We start from the raw sequence: 18,805 nt of genomic DNA on the forward strand, positions 1-18,805 counted from the left end.
TAAAACTTTCTATAATGTTAATATACAAAGACTGCAGTGCAATGAGCAGTCTCTCTACATTGCCTTTACGTGGCCTCGCTGAGGTGGTGAACTGATGAAAAACAAAGGCCACTATGTTTAAATCAATAAATGTAACAGTAATCTGAAGACACTTTGCTGGAGATCTGTGTGAATGACGGAGTTGGTTTAGAATGAGATTAGCCAGATGCAGAGGAATAATCTTCCACCTGTGCCTTCTTATGTTCCCACATAAATCCCAGAGAGCTCATCTCAGGAAAAAAGAAAGCTATAAAATCAATTTACAGACTCACACAGCTTCAATATCAACCTTAAAGTGAAATAGTCCAGTACCAAAGGCTTTCTGAATACCTAACTACTTTTCTTAATGGAAATGTTAATTATTAGGAGATGTTGTTTAAGACAGGGGGCAAAGTTAAAAGAGATTTGTGAAGTGAATGTTTTACACAGAAAGTGGTACATGCTTGCAATGTGCTGCCTGGGAGTTGGTAGAAGCAGATATGATAGCAACACGTAAGAGGCCTTTAGAGAGAGAACTGAAGAAACTGGAAACAGAGAGACAGGGGCATGCACACAGATGGGATTAATTTAGACTGGTATCATGGTTGGCACAAGCATAGTGGGCAGAAGTAGCTGTTCCTGTGTCACCCAGTTCTATGTTCTATGGGATTGTATGTACCAGGAGCATTTAGGCTATCTTCAAAGGAGCGGTAAGCGGCTTCATTGAGTGCTTCTGTCTGTGGGATATAGGCACTCCCACAGTCTCCAGGAAGAAATTCCTGAAACCTGTCCCAACAACAATTAAGGCCTGATGATAGACTGGTGTGTAGCTTGGTGAATATAGTGCTTTTAGCTAGTAAAGGTTATGCACTTTGAAGGTACTGTCAAAGTAACCTTTCTGAGTTGGTCTGGTGAATCTTCAAAGGTCAAAGTAAATGTAAGGGGGTTTCGACTTTTATGTTACTGCGGAGACTAATTAAAATGGCGTCTTTGTTATGTTAATCTGGGGAATGCAGCTTTGTCGTGTTAAACGCTGAGAAAGTTTGCGCTAGCAGCTTGTTTTTTCTTTAGAGTGTGATAAGAGAGTGCAATTAACCAATTGGGATAGTTGTTATGGTTTTGGTGTATTTGAAGATACTGTATGCGCGGGGTTTTGGGGCAGAAGGTGGGAGAGCAAGACAGAGGATAGACGATGTACTGTGATGTCCGCTAACAGGGTCGGACCCTGAGGAGGGCATTTGGCAAGGAGACGGAGACGGACTCGTGTGGAGCGTCTGGTCGACCACCGTTGGTGGTCCCAGGCGGCCGGTCGAGGTGGTCCGAGGGGGTCGCAGGGTGAAGAAGAAGGTCCTTGAGCTCCAATGGTTTTGTGCACGAAGAGATTGAACTTTGGTAAGTGTGGCGCATTTTATTTTCCTTTTATATTTTATTCTCTCTTAATTATATAGTTCCAGTAATATCTGTAAACTGTAAATCATTTAATTGCATCTGGTGTATTGTCTGTTATTTGGGCGGGGTGGGGTACCTCACACAGCATCCACACAAACGAATTATCCAGTTTGGCGGGGCCGAGACTGTTTCCCTAGACGACAGCGAGCCGAGCAACCCTGAGGGTGGCCAGGTGGGGCTACATAAATTATTATCTCAGTACATATGTATTACCATACACTACCTTGAGATTCATTTTCTTGCAGGCATTTACAGAAAAAAAGAAATGCAATAGAATTTTATGAAAAAAGACTAATCATGAACAAAGACTGACAAACTCCAACTTGCAAAAGCAAACTGTGCACGTACAACTAATACTGAACACATGAATATCTTTGAAATTGAAAGGAATCTTGACTCCAATTATGAGTGTGAAAGGCATACTATGGAGTACGTAAGTGCAACATTTATTTTGTTAATGGATGTAAACTGAGTTAGAAAGGAAGATAGAGGGAACCATAAGGAAGGCTGGAAAAAGACAAATACAGTGGGTATTAGTCAAATCACAAACAAGAGAAAATCTGCAGGTGCTGAAAATCCAAGCAACACACACACAAAAAGTTCCCGCAGCATAATGTGCATGTTGCTCAGTTGGTATTAGCATTGCATTTGCAATAAACTTTCCCAGTAATGCTTGGCTAAAAGCCAACTGGAAGGAAACACAAATCAGCAAGAGTGAGATATTCTGAAAACAAAAAAGAACTTCCTGAAGTATTGATTCTGAGTTGTGTATGTTACTCTTTAAATACTTTGCAGTTGATTGCACTGAGCTTAAAAAACAGTCACTGACATTTGTGTGACAATCTGTGCAGTTGGTGGAAGGTCAGCGATTTTATGAATACAATACTTGAATATTATTGTCACTGGTAATCTGATTTTCCACCAGGAGTTAGAGGTTGCACACATAAACAACTGAACAGACAGAGTAAGCCACCAGTTCACTCTCCAATGTAAAACACTCAGCCATCTTCACAACAAAGTGTGGAAAATTAAAACAAAAAAAAAGTTTTTACCTCTGGCACATTAGAATTTTGTTTTGACATGCTGCAATTTCATGCATCAATTGCATACTCATGCAATAAATGCACACTCATATCATGAACTGAATGAACTCTCTTTAAAATGTGGCCAGACATGTCATTGAATTCAAAAGACTTTAATTTGAATGTAAAATTAACACTTAAATAACTGCCACCTACAAAGTAAGATGCAAGAATAATCTATAATAAATTGAATACTAACCATTTATAAAGAAATGTTATTCATGGGAAACATAGTTGAATTTCTTATTGAACTCCCAAATGTAAGCAAGCAAATCTGCAAAAATAGCAAACACAGATCTGTGCCTGAGATACTAAATAGTTTTCAGGCCTATTATTCCTCTGATAATAATAGTTTATTGTTGTCCAGTTAGTCACTTCTGCCAAAAAAAACCAGAATAAGGCAAGTATTATTCTACTTACGGAACTAAAAATAGCTAAATCTCACGCAATAAAGGCAGACCATGGAAACTGTTACAATTTTGGACACATCTTTCATCAGAGTATTTAAATTAATTACTGAGCATACTTGACTGTATCCTTTACACGTACACTGGGAAAATACAAATAGGATGTATAGAAATGCACAATGCAAAAGATGTAAATGAAACAAAATCACACACAATTTAATGATCACACACAAAATGCTGGTGGAACGCAGCAGGCCAGGCGGCAGCCATGGGAAGAAGCACAGTCGACGTTTCAGGCTGAGACCCTTCATCTCGGCCTGAAACGTCAACTGTACCTCTTCCTATGGATGCTGCCTGGCCTGCTGCGTTCCACCAGCGTTTCGTGTGTGTTGCTTGAATTTCCAGCATCTGCAGATTTCCTTGTGTTTGTGCAATTTAATGATTGCTTGTTGCCAATTAATTCTCTTCTTTGTGCTTGTAGCTGTTAGGAAGTCTCAGTCCATTTATTCCTTTCCATTATTTCATTTACACAAAGCATATGGTGATCTCTACAAGAATTCTCCAGCTACAGGAACCAGTTGACAACACTGACACATTCATTATCATCACAGATCTGAGATGCCTAATAAGTAAAAGTCAACAGAATCTTTAATCCTGGGGCAAAGAATACCCCTACCCAAAGTTGCAGAAGGATATCTCCTCACCTCTTAGAATATCCTCTCATTTCCCAAAGTATTTCATTGACCAAAGTAATAAATGTGGGAGTAACCATGTGGTACATGTTCTGAATTACTTGGATACTTTGAAATATATGATTTTTAGGATATTTTGAAACAGGTACGAGAACAGCAGGAGACATCACCTGTTGTTCTCCGGTTCTTTAACCTCAAAACAAAATGTTCTTTCACATTGCAATAATGAGAAAGCCATAATTCAAAGGATAATGGGGGGGGTGGCTTAAGAATTGCCTTTATGTTTACCATTGATAAATTATCATTTATATACACCCCATCTATATGAAGCTTAAGACTCAATGGCGTCATTAGCATTTAACGGCAATTTTAAAATAGTGGCTCCATGTGGAATAGTGAGCAATCCTCCAAATATCCAGAGTGAAGTTTCAGTATACTACAACTATTTCGAAACGAAATATGATACCAATCTGATCAATTTAGTAAGAACCCATGTTTATTAGTGCCATAAGTACAAAATAATTCAATGAACTACTATAGGTCATAGAAGGTCACGGAAAAATCAAGTTCACTTGTACACGAAAGAAATGGCTGCAATGAAAGGCACACAAATGTCTCCATTTGTAAGTCTTTGTAAATATAAAGTTTTTGATGTATAGTTTGTATTTCAGGTTATATGCTGGTTTGCTATGATTATGCTACACATAATGCACAATATTAGACGGACAGTACTAGAAACACTCAGCAAATAAGGCAGTGTTTGTGAAGAGGTTAAAAAGTTAACCTTTAAGGTCTCTGACCGCAGAGTCAGAGACATAGCAGAGAAACAGGCCTTTTGGCCCACCAGCTCTGTGTCAGCAACCACGCATCCATTCTTACACTGATCCTTCCTGGATCCACTTTATCCTAGTCAACCCCTCAGAGATCTGACCATGTTTCTACACATGCGGCAATTTACAGTAGACAACTAAACTACCAACCCAGACAATGTGAAGAAAACCAGCGCACACAGAACAAAACCCACATGATCACAGGGAGAATATGCTAACTCTAACACAGAGGTTAGAAATGAACCCAGTGCAATGGAGTTAGGAGGCCACAGCTCTACTAAATATGCCATAGTGTCAGACCTGCTGAGAACTTCACATTTTTCCTGATTTCCAATATGCAGAGCAGTTTAGTTTTGTATCAAAATAAAGGCTTGTTTGAGCGACTAATATGCAACATCATTAATCATTTACAGAGCTAAATGTTGTGTATTTAACATTGCAGTAATATTTGAGTAATATTGTGAATATATTGATTACTTATGCATCCTTCGTTGTTTATTACAGGTTATATGTAAAAATACGTGAATGGCATACGTCATCACGCCACCACATCATATGCACGCCTCACTGAAGTAAAAACTAAACATACACAAGTTATCCCCAGCTCCGTGCTTTTCTTTTAATTAGTTTTAGGCTTTGGAGTTACATAGAATAACAGTGGTGACAAACAAGTTTTAAAAGAAACTCGAGATGACTAACTACCTGTTGAAGCACAACAGATTTTTTTCTTCTCAAAGGGGAGAGAGACAGTGAGGGAGACAGAGACATTTGAGTTAAGAAAAAAAGCCTTCACAGCTGCCTGTGGCAACAAATTCCACAGATTCACAAATTCCACAGATTCACTACTTTCTGGCTAAAGAAATTCCTGCTCATCTCTGTTCTAAAAGCTTGACCTTTTATTCTGAGACTGTACCCTCTAGTCTTAGACACTCACATCATAGGAAACATCCATTCCCTATCCACTCTATCAGGCCTTTCACCATTCGATAGGTCACCCCTCATCCTTCTGAATTTCAGTGAATACACACCCAAAGCCATCAAATGCTCTTCATATGACAAGCCATTCAATCCTGGAATCATTTTCATGAACCTCCTTTGAACCCTCTCCAGTTTCAGCACATCCTTTCTAAGATAAGATGCAAAAACCAGCTCACAATATTCCAAGTGAGGCCTCACCAGTGCTTTATCAAGTCTCAACATTACATCTTTGCTCTTATATTCTAGTCCTTTTGAAATGAATACTAACATCACATTTGCCTTCCTCACCACGGACTCAACCTGCACACTAACCTTTAGGGAATCCTGCACAAGGACCCCATGCCTCTTTGCTCCTCAGATTTTTGTATTTTCTCTCCATTTAGAAAATAGTCAACCTTTTCATTTCTTCGACCAGTCACTTCCCAATACTGTATTCCATTTGCCACTTTTTGCCCATTCTCCTAATCTAAGTCCTTCTGTAGCCTATTTCCTCAAAACTACCTGCCCCTCCACCTATATTTATATCATCTGCAAACATTGCAACAAAACCATCAATTCCATCATCCAAATCACTGATATATAACGTAAAAAGGATGTCCCAACACAGACCCCTGTGCAACACTACTAGTCACTGGAAGCCAACCAGAAGAGGTTCCCTTTATTTCCACTCTTTGCCTGTTGCCAATCAGCCACTGCTTTATCCATGCTAAAGTCTTTCCCATAATACCATGGGCTTGTATCTTGTTAAGCAGTCTCATGTGCGGCACCTCGTCAAAGGCCTTCTGAAAATCCAATACACAGCATCAACCGAATCTCTTTTGTCTATCCTGCTTGTGATTTCTTCAAAGAATTCCAAGAAATTTGTCAGGCAAGATTTTCCCTTGAGGAAACCAGGTTGAGTACAGCCTATTTTATCATGTGCCTCCAAGTACCCCAAAACCGCAACCTTAACAATCAACTCCAACATAGCCCAACCAGAGGTAACACTAACTGTCCTATAATTTCCTTTCTTCTGTCTCTCTCCCTTCTTGAAGAATGGAGTGACATTTACAATTTCCAGTCTTCTAGGACCATTTCAGAATCTAATGATTCTTCAAAGATCATTACCAATGGTGCCATAATCTCTTCAGCCACCTCTTTCAGAATCCTGGGGTGTACACCATCTGCTCCAGGCAACTTCAACCTTCTGTTCCCCAAGAACTTCCCTGCCAGCAATGAAAAATTCACACACTTCATGACTCCTGACACGTGACGCTTCCACCATACTGCTAATGTCTTCCACGGTGAAGACTGACGCAAAATACTTACTCAGTTCGTCTGTCATTTCCTTGCCCCTTATTATTACCTCTCCAACATAGATTTCCAGCGGAACAATATCCCCTCTTGCAAACACGAGGAATTCTGCAGATGCTGGAAATTCAAGTAACACACATCAAAGTTGCTGGTGAACGCAGCAGGCCAGGCAGCATCTCTAGGAAGAGGTACAGTCGATGTTTCAGGCTGAGACAGGACAAAGGGTCTCAGTCTGAAACGTCGACTGTACCTCTTCCTAGAGATGCTGCCTGGCCTGCTGCGTTCACCAGCAACTTTGATGAATATCCCCTCTTGCCTCCTTTTTGCACCTTATGTATCTGAAGAAACTTTTGGTATCCTCTTTAATATTATTGGCCAGCTTACTTTCATATTCCATCTTCACCTTTTTAATCACTTCTTTAGTTGGCTTCTGTTGGTATTTAAAAGCTTCCCAATCCTCTAACTTCCCAGTAATTTTTGCTCTATCACAGGCCCTCTCTTTGGCTTTTACGTTGGCTTTCACTTACCTTATTAGCTATGATTGTGTTATCTTTCCTTTAGAATACTTCTTACTCTTTGGGATGTATATATCCTGTGCCTTCCGAATTGCTTCCAGAAACTCCAGCCACTGCTGCTCTGCCATCATCCCTGCCAGTGTTCTTTTCCAATCAATTCTGGCCAACTCCTCTCTCATGCCTCTGTAATTCCCCTTACTCCACTGTAATAGATACACCTGACTTTAGCTTTTCCTTCTCAAATTTCAGGGTGGACTTGATCATATTATGATCACTTTCCCCTAAGGATTCTTTAATCTTACCAATACTGGTTCATTGCACTACACCCAATATAGAACGGCTGATCCGCTGGTGGGTTCAACCACAATCTGCTCTACAAAGCCATCTTGCAGGCATTCTAGAAAGTCCCCCTCATGTACTCCAGCACCAAACTGATTTTCCAAATCTACTTGCATATTGAAATCCTCCATGACTATTGTAACATTGCCCTTTTGGCATGCATTTTCTATCTCACATTGTAACTTGTGGACCGCATCCTTACTACTTTTCACAGGTCTGTATATAACTCCCACCAGGATCTTTTTACCCTTGCAGTTCCTTAGCTCTATTCACAACTATTGAACACCTTCCAACATTATGTCACTCTTTTCTAATGATTTAATTTCGTTTTTTACCAACAGAGCCCCACAGCCCCCTCTGCCTCCCTGCCTGTCCTTCCAATACAATGTGCATCCTTGGACCTTAAGCTCCCAGCTAAAATCTTCCTTCAGCCATGATTCAGTGATGCCTACAACACAAGACCATAAGATATAGGAGCAGAAGTAGGCCATTTGGCCTATCAAGTCTGCTCCACCATTCAATCATGGGCAGATCCAATTCTCCTAGTCATCCCCACTCCCCTGCCTTCTCCCCATACCCTTTGATACCCTGGCTAATCAAGAGCCTATCTATCTCTGCCTTAAATGCACCCAATGACTTGGCCTCCACAGCCGCTCGTGGCAACAAATTCCACAGATTTACCATCCTCTGATTAAAGTAATTGCTCCGTATCTCAGTTCTAAATGTACGTCCTTCAATCCTGAAGTTGTGCCCTCTTGTCCTAGACTGTCCTACAATGGGAAATAACTTGGCCATATCTAATCTGTTCAGGCCTTTTAACATTCGGAATGTTTCTATGAGATCCCCCCTCATTCTCCTGAACTCCAGGGAATACAGCCCCAAGGGCTGCCAGATGTTCCTCATACAGTAACCTTTTCATTCCTGGAATCATTTTCGTGAATCTTCTCTGAACCCTCTCCAATGTCAGTATATCCTTTCTAAATTAAGGAGCCCAAAACTGCACACCAAGTGTGGTCTCACGAGTGCCTTATAGAGCCTCAACATCACATCGCTGCTCTTATATTCTATACCTCTAGAACTGAATGCCAACATTTCATTTGCCTTCTTCACCACCGACTCAACCTGGAGTGTAACCTTTAGGGTATCTTGCACAAGGACTCCCAAGTCCCTTTGCATCTCTACATTTTGAATTTTCTCCCCATCTAAATAATAGTCTGCTTGTTTATTTCTTCCACCACAGTGCATGACCATATACTTTCCAACATTGTATTTCATTTGCCACTTCTTTGCCCATTCCCCTAAACTATCTAAGTCTCTCTGCAGGCTCTCTGTTTCCTCAACACTACCCACTCCTCCACCTATCTTTGTATGATTGGCATACATCGTAAAAATCAGCAGTCCCAAAACTGACCCTTGTGGAACCTCACTGGTAACAGGCAGCCGGCCAGAATAGAATCCCTTTATTCCCACTCTCTGTTTTCTGTCAATCAGCCAATGCTCCACCCATGCTAGTAACTTCCCTGAAATTCCATGGGCTCTCATCTTGCTAAGCAGCCTCATGTGCAGCACCTTGTCAGAGGCCTTCTGAAATTCCAAGTACCCCACATCTACTGCATCTCCTTTGTCTACCCTGCTTGTAATTTCCTCAAAAATTTGCAGTAGGTTAGTCAGGCAAGATTTTCCTTTTAGGAAACCATGCTGGCTTTGGACTATCTTGTCATGTGCCTTCAGGTATTCTGTAATCTCATTCCTAACAATCAATTCCAACAACTTCCCAACCACTGATGTCAGGCTAACAGGTCTTTTGTTTCCTTTCTGCTGTCTCCTACCCTTCTTAAATAGCGGAGTAACATTTGCAATTTTCCAGTCATCCGGTACAATGCCAGAATCTATCAATTCCTGAAAGATCGTTGTTAATGCCTCTGCAATCTCTCCAGCTACTTCCTTCAGAACCCAAGGGTACATTCCATCAAGTCCAGGAGACTTAGCCACCCTCAGACCATTACACTTCCTGAGCACCTTCTCAGTTGTAATTGTCACTGCACATACTTCACTTCCCTGCCACTCTTGAATGTCCGGTATACTGCAGATGTCTTCCACTGTGAAGACTGATGCAAAATAGGCATTCAGTTCCTCTGCCATCTCTGTGTCTCTCATTACAGTATCTCCAGCGTTATTTTCTATTGGTCCTATATCTACCCTCAACTCCCTTTTATCCTTTATATACTTTTAAAAATTTAGTATTTTCTTTGATATTAGTCGCCAATTTCCTTTCATAATTTATCTTTTTGTTCCGAATGACCTTCTTAGTTTCCTTCTGCAAGATTTTAAAAGCTTCCCAATCCTTTATCTTCCCACTAGCTTTGGCTTCCTTGTATGCCCTCTCTTTTGCTTTTCATACATGCCTATCTGTAACTGTGCTACATGTTAATCGAACGTATTCAGTATACTGCACGCATGCAAGTATAACACCTTTAGTCTTCTATTCACCCTTTTCAATTTTGTCTGCCTTTATACTTTATACTTCATTGTCGCCAAACAATTGATACTAGAATGTACAATCATAGCGATATTTGATTCTGCGCTTCCCGCTCCCTGGATTACAAATCGATAGTAAATAGTAAGAATTTAAATTATAAATCATAAACAGAAAATAGAAAGTAAGGTAGTGCAAAAAAACCGAGAGGCAGGTCCGGATATTTGGAGGGAATGGCCCAGATCCGGGTCAGGATCCATTCAGCAGCCTTATCACAATTGGAAAGAAGCTGTTCCCAAATCTGGCCGTACAAGTCTTCAAGCTCCTGAGCCTTCTCCCAGAGGGAAGAGGGATGAAAAGTGTGTTGGCTGGGTGGGTCGTGTCCTTGATTATCCTGGCAGCACTGCTCCGACAGCGTGCGGTGTAAAGTGAGTCCAAGGACGGAAGATTGGTTTGTGTGATGTGCTGTGTTCATGATCTTCTGCAGCTTCTTCTGGTCTTGGACAGGACAACTTCCATACCAGGTTGTGATGCACCCTAGAAGAATGTTTTCTACGGTGCATCTATAAAAATTAGTGAGGGTTTTAGGGGACAGGCCAAATTTCTTTAGTTTTCTCAGGAAGTAAAGGTGCTGGTGGGCCTTCTTGGCAGTGGACTCTGCTTTTGTTGGACCAAGTCAGGTCATTTGTGATATTGACCCTGAGCAACTTAAAGCTTTTGACCTGTTCCACTTGCGCACCACAGATGTAAATCGGGTCGTGCGGTCCACTACTCCTTCTGAAGTCAACAACCAATTCCTTCGTCTTCCTGACATTGAGGGATAGGTTATTGTCTTCGCACCATGCCACCAGGTTCTTAACTTCCTCTCTGTACTCAAACTCATCATTACGCGAGATACGGCCTACAATTGTTGTGTCATCAGCAAACTTATATATTGAGTTTGATGGAAACTTGGCTACACAATCATGGGTGTACAGTGAGTACAGCAGGGGGCTGAGTACACAGCCTTATGGGGCACCGGTGCTCAGAGTGACTGTAGAGGAGAGCTTGTCCCTTATTTTTACAGCCTGGGTCCTGTCTGTGAGGAAGTTGAAGATCCAGCTGCAGATCTGAGTGCTAAGGCCCAGGTTCTGGAGCTTAGGAATCAGTTTATTTGGAATGATGGTATTAAAGGCAGAGCTGTAGTCAATGAAAAGAAGCCTTACGTATGCGTCTTTATTCTCCAGGTGTTCTAAGGAGGAATGTAGGGCTCTACATTGTTGACTGCAATTTTGCCCTATCATCAGCCTCTCCTTACTAGGAGTCTCACTACACACTAACATACATCTAGGCATGGTCAAAATGAAGGCCTTGGCTTGAAGCTTTATCCAGTGGCCTAGAACACATCGGCAGATCGAGCAGCTTGCTATGCACTGTTGAGATTGCCAATATGTCCAGAAAACACCCAGGAGCATCTTGGAGAAAAAAGAAGGAAGGTGTCCAGAAAACCTGTCAGAACTACTTCCTGCCATCCCAAAGTCAAATCCTACAGTCACCACGGAGCAGGCCCAGAACCTGAGATTGTTTCACAACCACAAGTCTCTCCTGCTTAGCAGTGACTCCTCTTGTCAGGAAAGATGTTATCCCACAAGAGTAAAGAATAAAGATGTTATCCCACAATGATTAAATCTTTAGGTCTGAATGGGATAATTACTATGCTGTGGGTAATTAATATTTCAGTAATTTTGTAAATATATTGTTTAGTTAAACATCCTTTGTTGTTTACGTAATTCATTATGGGTTAAATGTAAAAGTACGTGAAAGGCGTAAGTCATTACAGCACCATTTCATGTGTGCACACCTCACTAAAATAAAAACTGAATGTACAGAAGTTATCCCTGGCTCCATGTTTTTCTTTCAATTAGTTTTATGTTTTGGAGTTGCGAAACTTAATGCTAACAAAACACAGAAAAATAGTAATAAAGCTCTTGAAGGAAAAGTCTTCACAGCCAATTTATTTTATGCTGTAAATTTGTCGATGTTTTGAGTAATGCTAAATTTTCTACTCGAACAGTTAGAACCTGTGAAGCATTGCAACCCACAAGAGGATGTTAAAAATTTCAAAGGTGTCGTTTTAATGTATTATCAATCCAGGGAATGCATCCTTCTAAAAAAAGGCTATGATCTTCTGGGAAGATGATATGAGAGCAAGACTGTCTAGCCTTCAAAAAAGGATCAATTTATTGTCAAGTTTTAATAAACTGAATAGGACACGTTAGAAAACAGGAAGTAAATGGTATCGTTTTGAAACATTTGTTTTCACAGAAAAACCAAGCTCTTGTGTGCTTTGTACTTGCACAGAAAATCTCATGACATTTCACACTGAGTTATAAACTTGGTGGTCACATGACACAGATGAGAAAAGATTACCAATGATACATCCAGCAAGATCTAAGTATCTAAAATTCTCAAAGCTATTGGGACCACCAGTATCATAAAAGACCGCAATAAGCTTCAGAGGAAAAGGGGTAACATTTCACAGAATCACAAATTGGTTACATCATGGAGGCAGGCCCCTTGGTCCATTGAGACTGTACCAACTATATATACAAGGACACTCCACTTGCCCCGTTACCCATAACCCGACAAATTCTTTCTTTACAGAGACCTATCCAGGTCTCTTTTGACTCTGTGCCACCAAACCCTAAACATTTGCTGGGTAAAATGTTTTATCCCCTCTGTGCTGAACATTTGGTTCTTTAATCAATAACATTCATTATATGGGCTCTACGTGTTGGACGTCTCCTACAATGAGAAAAGCTTCTCTCCATCTACAACATCCCTCATGATTTTAACACCTCTAAAACAAGTGTTCTCAACCAGAGGTCAGTTAACGGTCTATGCTCTAACAGATCTCCTCATAGACTCCTCTATTCAAAGGCAAACACCCCATGCTTTTGCCATCTATCCACTTTACTAAGGCCTTTTATGTCTGGAAGTTCTACTGCAGGATTCCCTAAAGTTTATTTTACAAGTTGAGTTAAGGAAGGCAAATGCAAAGTTAGTGTCCGTTTCCAGAGGACTACAATATGAGAGCAAGGATGTACTACTGAGGCTTTTTAAGGCATTGATCAGACTGCATATGGACTATTGTAAACAATTTTGGGCCCCATACAGGGCAAAAGATACACTGGCACTTGAGAATCTAGAAGAGTTTACAAAAATTATCCCAGGAATAAAAGGGTTCACATACAAGGAGCATTTGATGGCTTTGGGCCTGCCCTCACTGGAGTTGAGAAGAATTTGTTTATTTAGAGATATACCATGGCGTAGGCTCATCCGACCCTTCAAGCCCCACTGTCCCACCAACACCCAACAACCCGATTTAACCATCATCTAGCCACGGGACAATTTACAATGACCAATTAACCTACTTGGTACGTCTTTGAATTGTGGGAGGAAATGGATCACCCCAGGAAATCCCACATGTTCCACGGGGAGGGCATAAAGAGACTCTTTACAGAGAATGCCAGAATTGAAGTCCGAACTTTCGCACTTGGGCAGAGCTAAAGCTGGCGGCAGAGGGCAACTTCTCTCAGCCCATCAACTGATGTCTCTTCTAATGTCTCCGCTTTCCTTTTCAGGGTGGCTGGGGTCCTGTCGGAGTCTTTGATCTGCAGTGGTACTCAAACTGCAGTTCTCCATTGTGGCGAGTTCCCATTCTTGGAGCTCGTCAATTGGCTGCATTTTTAATATGCCCAGTTTCAGCTTAAAGTCAGGCACCTTCAGGGTGTGGCTGTGGCCCTGTGGACACGAATTCTTGCTGGTGTAATGAACTGAAGTGTAGCAGGAGTCGGAACATCGAAGGCAGCAGGAGCGTCTGTCAGAGGCCTCCACACTCCATGATTGAGAGAGAGAGAGAGATATAGAGAGATCTCTCTCCCTCTCTCAATGGTGAGTGAGACTTTACTGCTGATTCTCAAGTCGGGCAACTTGAGAAGAAAGTAATGCTTTAGACTGACTGTAACATCAAAACAGCAACTGCTTGTCTTCCCTTTCACTGTGGAAGGAGCGATATGTGTCTCTTCCTTGTTAGTAAGAGAAAGATTCGGTGGGATGTTGAACTGTTGGAGTGAATGTAGTTCTTGATGGCCTGTAGACCATGGTTTCTCTCGGGGGCGCTTTGCTGTTGCTTGCATGGTGGTTGGTGGGAGTGCTGACGCTTTCTGCTAGAATAAACGGGGGGAGGGGGAGGGGGGGTTAATGCTGCTTGTGCGTGGGAGTGGGGCAGGGGGCTTTGGGTTCTTACGATTCATTCTTTAGGGTATTTTTTCTGTTTTGAGGATATCTGCAGAGAGCGAGAATTTCAGGTTATATATTGTATATGTAATGCCATGGTTAAGATTTATACTGCTGTGCTATAGGTATTTCATCTTAGCAGTTTTCTGCAAAATCAGTGAGCCCAGTTGGTAGAATGTTTTGGTTTCCGCTAAGATTAGAAGCACTGCTTTTCAACTTAGGAATGTTGTGTCAGCCAATCAGGATGGTGGAATCTGGAGAAAGTTCTAGAGAGAGCGGGGTGGAGAGGGATTTATGACAGACAGTAATCTGGTTTGGGGTTTTTTGGTGTGAGCTGTGGAGTGGGACAGAAGGAAAGATGCCCGCAGAATGCCATGGGGAGGAAAGTCCCTGTTGCAAGAAGTGCTTTGTGCAGATGAAGTTCCAAGGAGGAAGGGCCAATACTCCCGAGAGAGAGACAGCTTGTTCAAGATGGTCTTTGAGGGAAGTTTGTTCTGTTCACTCAGACCGTGGTTTCAGCGCCGTGAGTAACGCTTACACCCAACTTTGGAAGAGACAAGCTCCAATGGTCACGTACACGTTTAGACTGATCTAATTGTAACGGCCCTTTGTTTTCTTTCCTTTCTTTTATTTCTCTTAACGACTGTTTGATTAAGCTGAAATTAGTAAATATACTTTCTTTATAATTGTATGCGGTGTACAATCTGTTATTTCTTGCCAACCGATAATTGTGTATGAGCAGGATTTACACAGCATTTGCTCAAATCGAGGTTCCCTTAATCTAAACGATGTTCCTGTTTGGTTGAACCACAAATTATATCGACCCTGGATGCATATTGCTCATGAAAGGTGGCCCTCTCACCGTTGAGTTGCGTGGCTGTTAGCAGAGATAGCTATCGAGACCAGTTTGTGTACCAGTCCGGTGAGGGGTTTGCATATGCATTCTCCGATATTAAATAGAATCATTGAACCCTGACATACCAAGCTGTAATAGGGGGGTCTCAATGAAACCTTCCCATATTGAAAGGCCTGGGCAGAGTGGACATGGAGAGGATATTTCCAATAGTGGGAGAATCCAGGACCAGAGGGCACAGCCTCAGAATAAAAGGACATCCCTTTAGAACTATGATTTGCGAAGGGCTATTTCAAGGGCGAAGGGACAATTTTGAATGAGGTTGGAGATGATATCAGATGCACGGCGACTCTGGCAGGGTCTGCAAGACATTACTTCCTACAAAGCGAAACCCAACAGCATGAATGGCAGCGATGCTTCTCTAACAGATGAACTCAACACCTTCTATGCCCGATTTGAAAGGGAGAACACAACTACAGCTGTGAAGATCCCTGATGCACCTGATGACCCTGTGATCTCTGTCTCAGAGTCCAATGTTAGGCTGTCTTTAAAAAGAGTGAACCCTCGCAAGTTGGAAGGTCCCGAAGGAGTACCTGGTATGGCTCTGAAAACCTGTGCCAACCAACTAGTGGGAGTATTCAAGGACATTTTCAACCTCTCACTGCTATGGGCAGAAGTTCCCACTTGCTTCAAAAAGGCAACAATTATACCAGTGCCTTAGAAGAATAATGTGGGCTGCCTTAACAACTATCGCCCGGTAGCACTCACATCGACAGTAATGAAATGCTTTGAGAGGTTGGTTATGACTGGACTGAATTCCTGCCTCAGCAAGGACCTGGACCCATTGCAATTTGCCTATCATCACAATAGCTCAATGACAGATGCAATCTCCATGGCTCTTCACATGGCTTTAGACCACCTGGACAACACAAACACCAAGTCAGGATGCTGTTCATCGACTATAGCTCAGCATTTAATACCATCATTCCCACAATACTGATTGAGAGGTTGTAGAACCTGGGCCTCTGTATCTCCTTCTGTAATTGGATCTTTGACTTCCTAACCAGGAAGACCACAGTCTGTGCGGATTGGTGAGAATATCTCCTCTTCGCTGACGATCAACACTGGCGCACCTCAGGGATGTGTGCTTACCCACTGCTCTACTCTCTATATATACATGACTGTGTGGCTAGGCATAGCTCAAATACCATCTACAAATTTGCTGATGATACAACCATTCTTGGTAGAATCTCAGGTGGTGACGAGAGGGTGTACAGGAGTGAGATATGCCAACTAGTGGAATGGTGCCGCAGCAACAACCTGGCACTCAGCGTCAGTAAGACAAAAGAGCTGATTGTGGACTTCAGGAAGGGTAAGCCGAAGGAACACATACCAATCCTCATAGAGGGATCAGAAGTGGAGAGAGTGAGCAACTTCAGGTTCCTGGGTGTCGAAATCTCTAAGGATCTAACCTGGTCCCAACACATTGATGTAGTCATAAAGAAAGCAAGTTGGCGGCTATACTTTATTAGGAGTTTGAAGCAATTTGGCATGTCAACAAATACACTCAAAAACTTCTGTACCGTGGAGAGCATTCTGACAGGCTGCATCACTGTCTGGTATAGAGGGGGCCACTGCACAGGACTGAAAGAAGCTGCAGAAGATTGTAAATCTAGTCAGCTCCATCTTGGGCACTAGCCTACAAAGTACCCAGGACACCTTTAGGGAGCGGTGTCTCAGAAAGGCAGCGTCCATTATTAAAGACCTCCAGCACCCAGGGCATGCCCTTTTCTCACTGTTACCATTAGGTAGGAGGCACACACTCAGCGATTCAGGAACAGCCTCTTCCCCTCTGCCATCCGATTCCTGAAAGGACTTTGAAGCTATGGACACTACCTCACTTTTTTTTAAATATACAGTGTTTCTGTTTTTGCACATTTTAAAATAATCTATTCAATATATGTAATTGATTTACTTGTTTATTTATTTTCTTCTCTCTGCTAGATTATGTATCGCATTGAACTGCTGCTGCTAAGTTAACAAATTTCAGGTCACATGCCGGTGATAATAAACCTGATTCTGATTCTGAACAGAGATGAGAAGGAATTTCTTTAACTAGAGGGTGGTGAATCTGTGGAATTCTTTGCCATGGACGGCTGAGGAGGACAAGTCATTGAGCATATTTAAAACAGAGGTTGATAGGTTCTTGTTTAGTCAGGGTGTAAAACGTCACGGCGAGAAGGCAGGAGAAGCAAAAGGAATCAGGCATGGCGGAATGGTGGAGCAGACCTGAGGACCAAATGGCCTATTTCCGCTCCTTTTTCTCATGGTCTGGGTTCGATTCTGAACGGAGCTGTTGTCTGAGCAGGTTTGCACCTTCTCTATCTGACTGAACAGGTTATCCCCAGATGCTCCAGTTACCTCACACAGATACCGGCAGCTCAGTCAGCTATTGTAACACCACCAGTGCAGGTTAATGGCATTAAATGTATCAAAAAAGGGAGATACGAAAGACACCAAGTTGCAGGAACGAGGAAAATACGGAGGAGGATTTGGATGAATGGGACTGCATGTCCTCTCCACCCCCCCCCCACCCCTCCAGGAGCCAGCATGAGTTCAATCAGCCTCCTATAAGTATACAGTTCTGTGCAAAAGTCTTAGGCACACTTACATAGTTGGGAACCTAAGGATTTTGCACAGTACTGTAGTAATCTTATGCATTGCACTGCACGTTGCCACACAAAAAAAATCTAATTTCGTGACTTACATGAGTAATGATAAACCTGATTCTGATAAGGTTCTCTATTGAGAATGGGAAGAGAGCAGGGAGAGGGGAACCATGGTTGGGAAGGGAAGGGAGAGGGGAGGAAGCTGGAAGCGTCTGGAGAGACATTCTGTGATAATCAATAAACCAATTGACTGGAATCAAACAACCTTGCCTGATGTCTCAGAGCTGAGAGTGTCTGCACCTGCACCAGCACTCCTTCTCAGCCGCCTGTCCCAAACCCCTCCAGCTGCACATCACCCTCGCCATTTCCAACCACATTTGCTCCCGTCAGATTTACAAATTCACTCTCTGCTCCACATACAGTACTGTGCAAAAGTCTTAGGCACGCTAGCTATCTCGATCTATATATAAATAAATAAAATCAAGCTCTTAGTTAACTCAGTAAATTAAGACAAGAGAGCAATTGAAGAGAGAGACAGGGAGAAGTGAAAGGAGATAAATCACTTATTTATAACTGACCTTGAACTCCCTCTCTCTCTAGAATCAGTTACAAATGGGATGTTTAAATTTTAGGTGAGTCAAAGGAATGTTGTTGAACAGGCCTTCTTTTGGCTTGTTCATCATTCCAATGTGCAATTAGCCTTTGCTCATTATTTAAATACATTTTGCAGTAAGCCTAAGGTACTTATTTTACCACAAACAAGAGAAAATCTGCAGATGCTGGAAATGCAAACAACACACAAAATGCCGGAGGAAATCAGCAGGCCAGGTAGCATCTATAGAAAAGAGTACAGTCGAAAAGACAGCAACAAAGTACCTTAAAATTCTTTAAAATCTGCTTGAAAATGCATGAAGTGAAGTAGGCAA

At 42.0% G+C, this 18,805-nt stretch overlaps 1 protein-coding gene and 1 long non-coding RNA gene across 4 annotated transcripts in view; one reads left to right on the forward strand and one right to left on the reverse strand.

The window, feature by feature from the left end:
- map3k5 (mitogen-activated protein kinase kinase kinase 5) overlaps positions 1-18,805 on the reverse strand; it is a 189,857-nt gene that overhangs the window by 112,580 nt on the left and 58,472 nt on the right. The gene's annotated exons all lie outside the window — the stretch shown is intronic.
- On the forward strand, positions 433-17,692 carry LOC134342386 (uncharacterized). 2 transcript variants are annotated; one of them, XR_010017013.1, is made up of 4 exons: positions 433-728; positions 1,235-1,410; positions 1,713-1,896; positions 17,215-17,692. It is a non-coding gene; the product is annotated as an uncharacterized LOC134342386 (long non-coding RNA). The 2 variants fall into 2 exon arrangements; XR_010017014.1 differs by having other exon boundaries at positions 483-531.

The sequence above is a fragment of the Mobula hypostoma genome, chromosome 2, assembly GCF_963921235.1.
Source record: "Mobula hypostoma chromosome 2, sMobHyp1.1, whole genome shotgun sequence".
In the NCBI taxonomy this organism is placed as follows: domain Eukaryota; kingdom Metazoa; phylum Chordata; class Chondrichthyes; order Myliobatiformes; family Myliobatidae; genus Mobula; species Mobula hypostoma.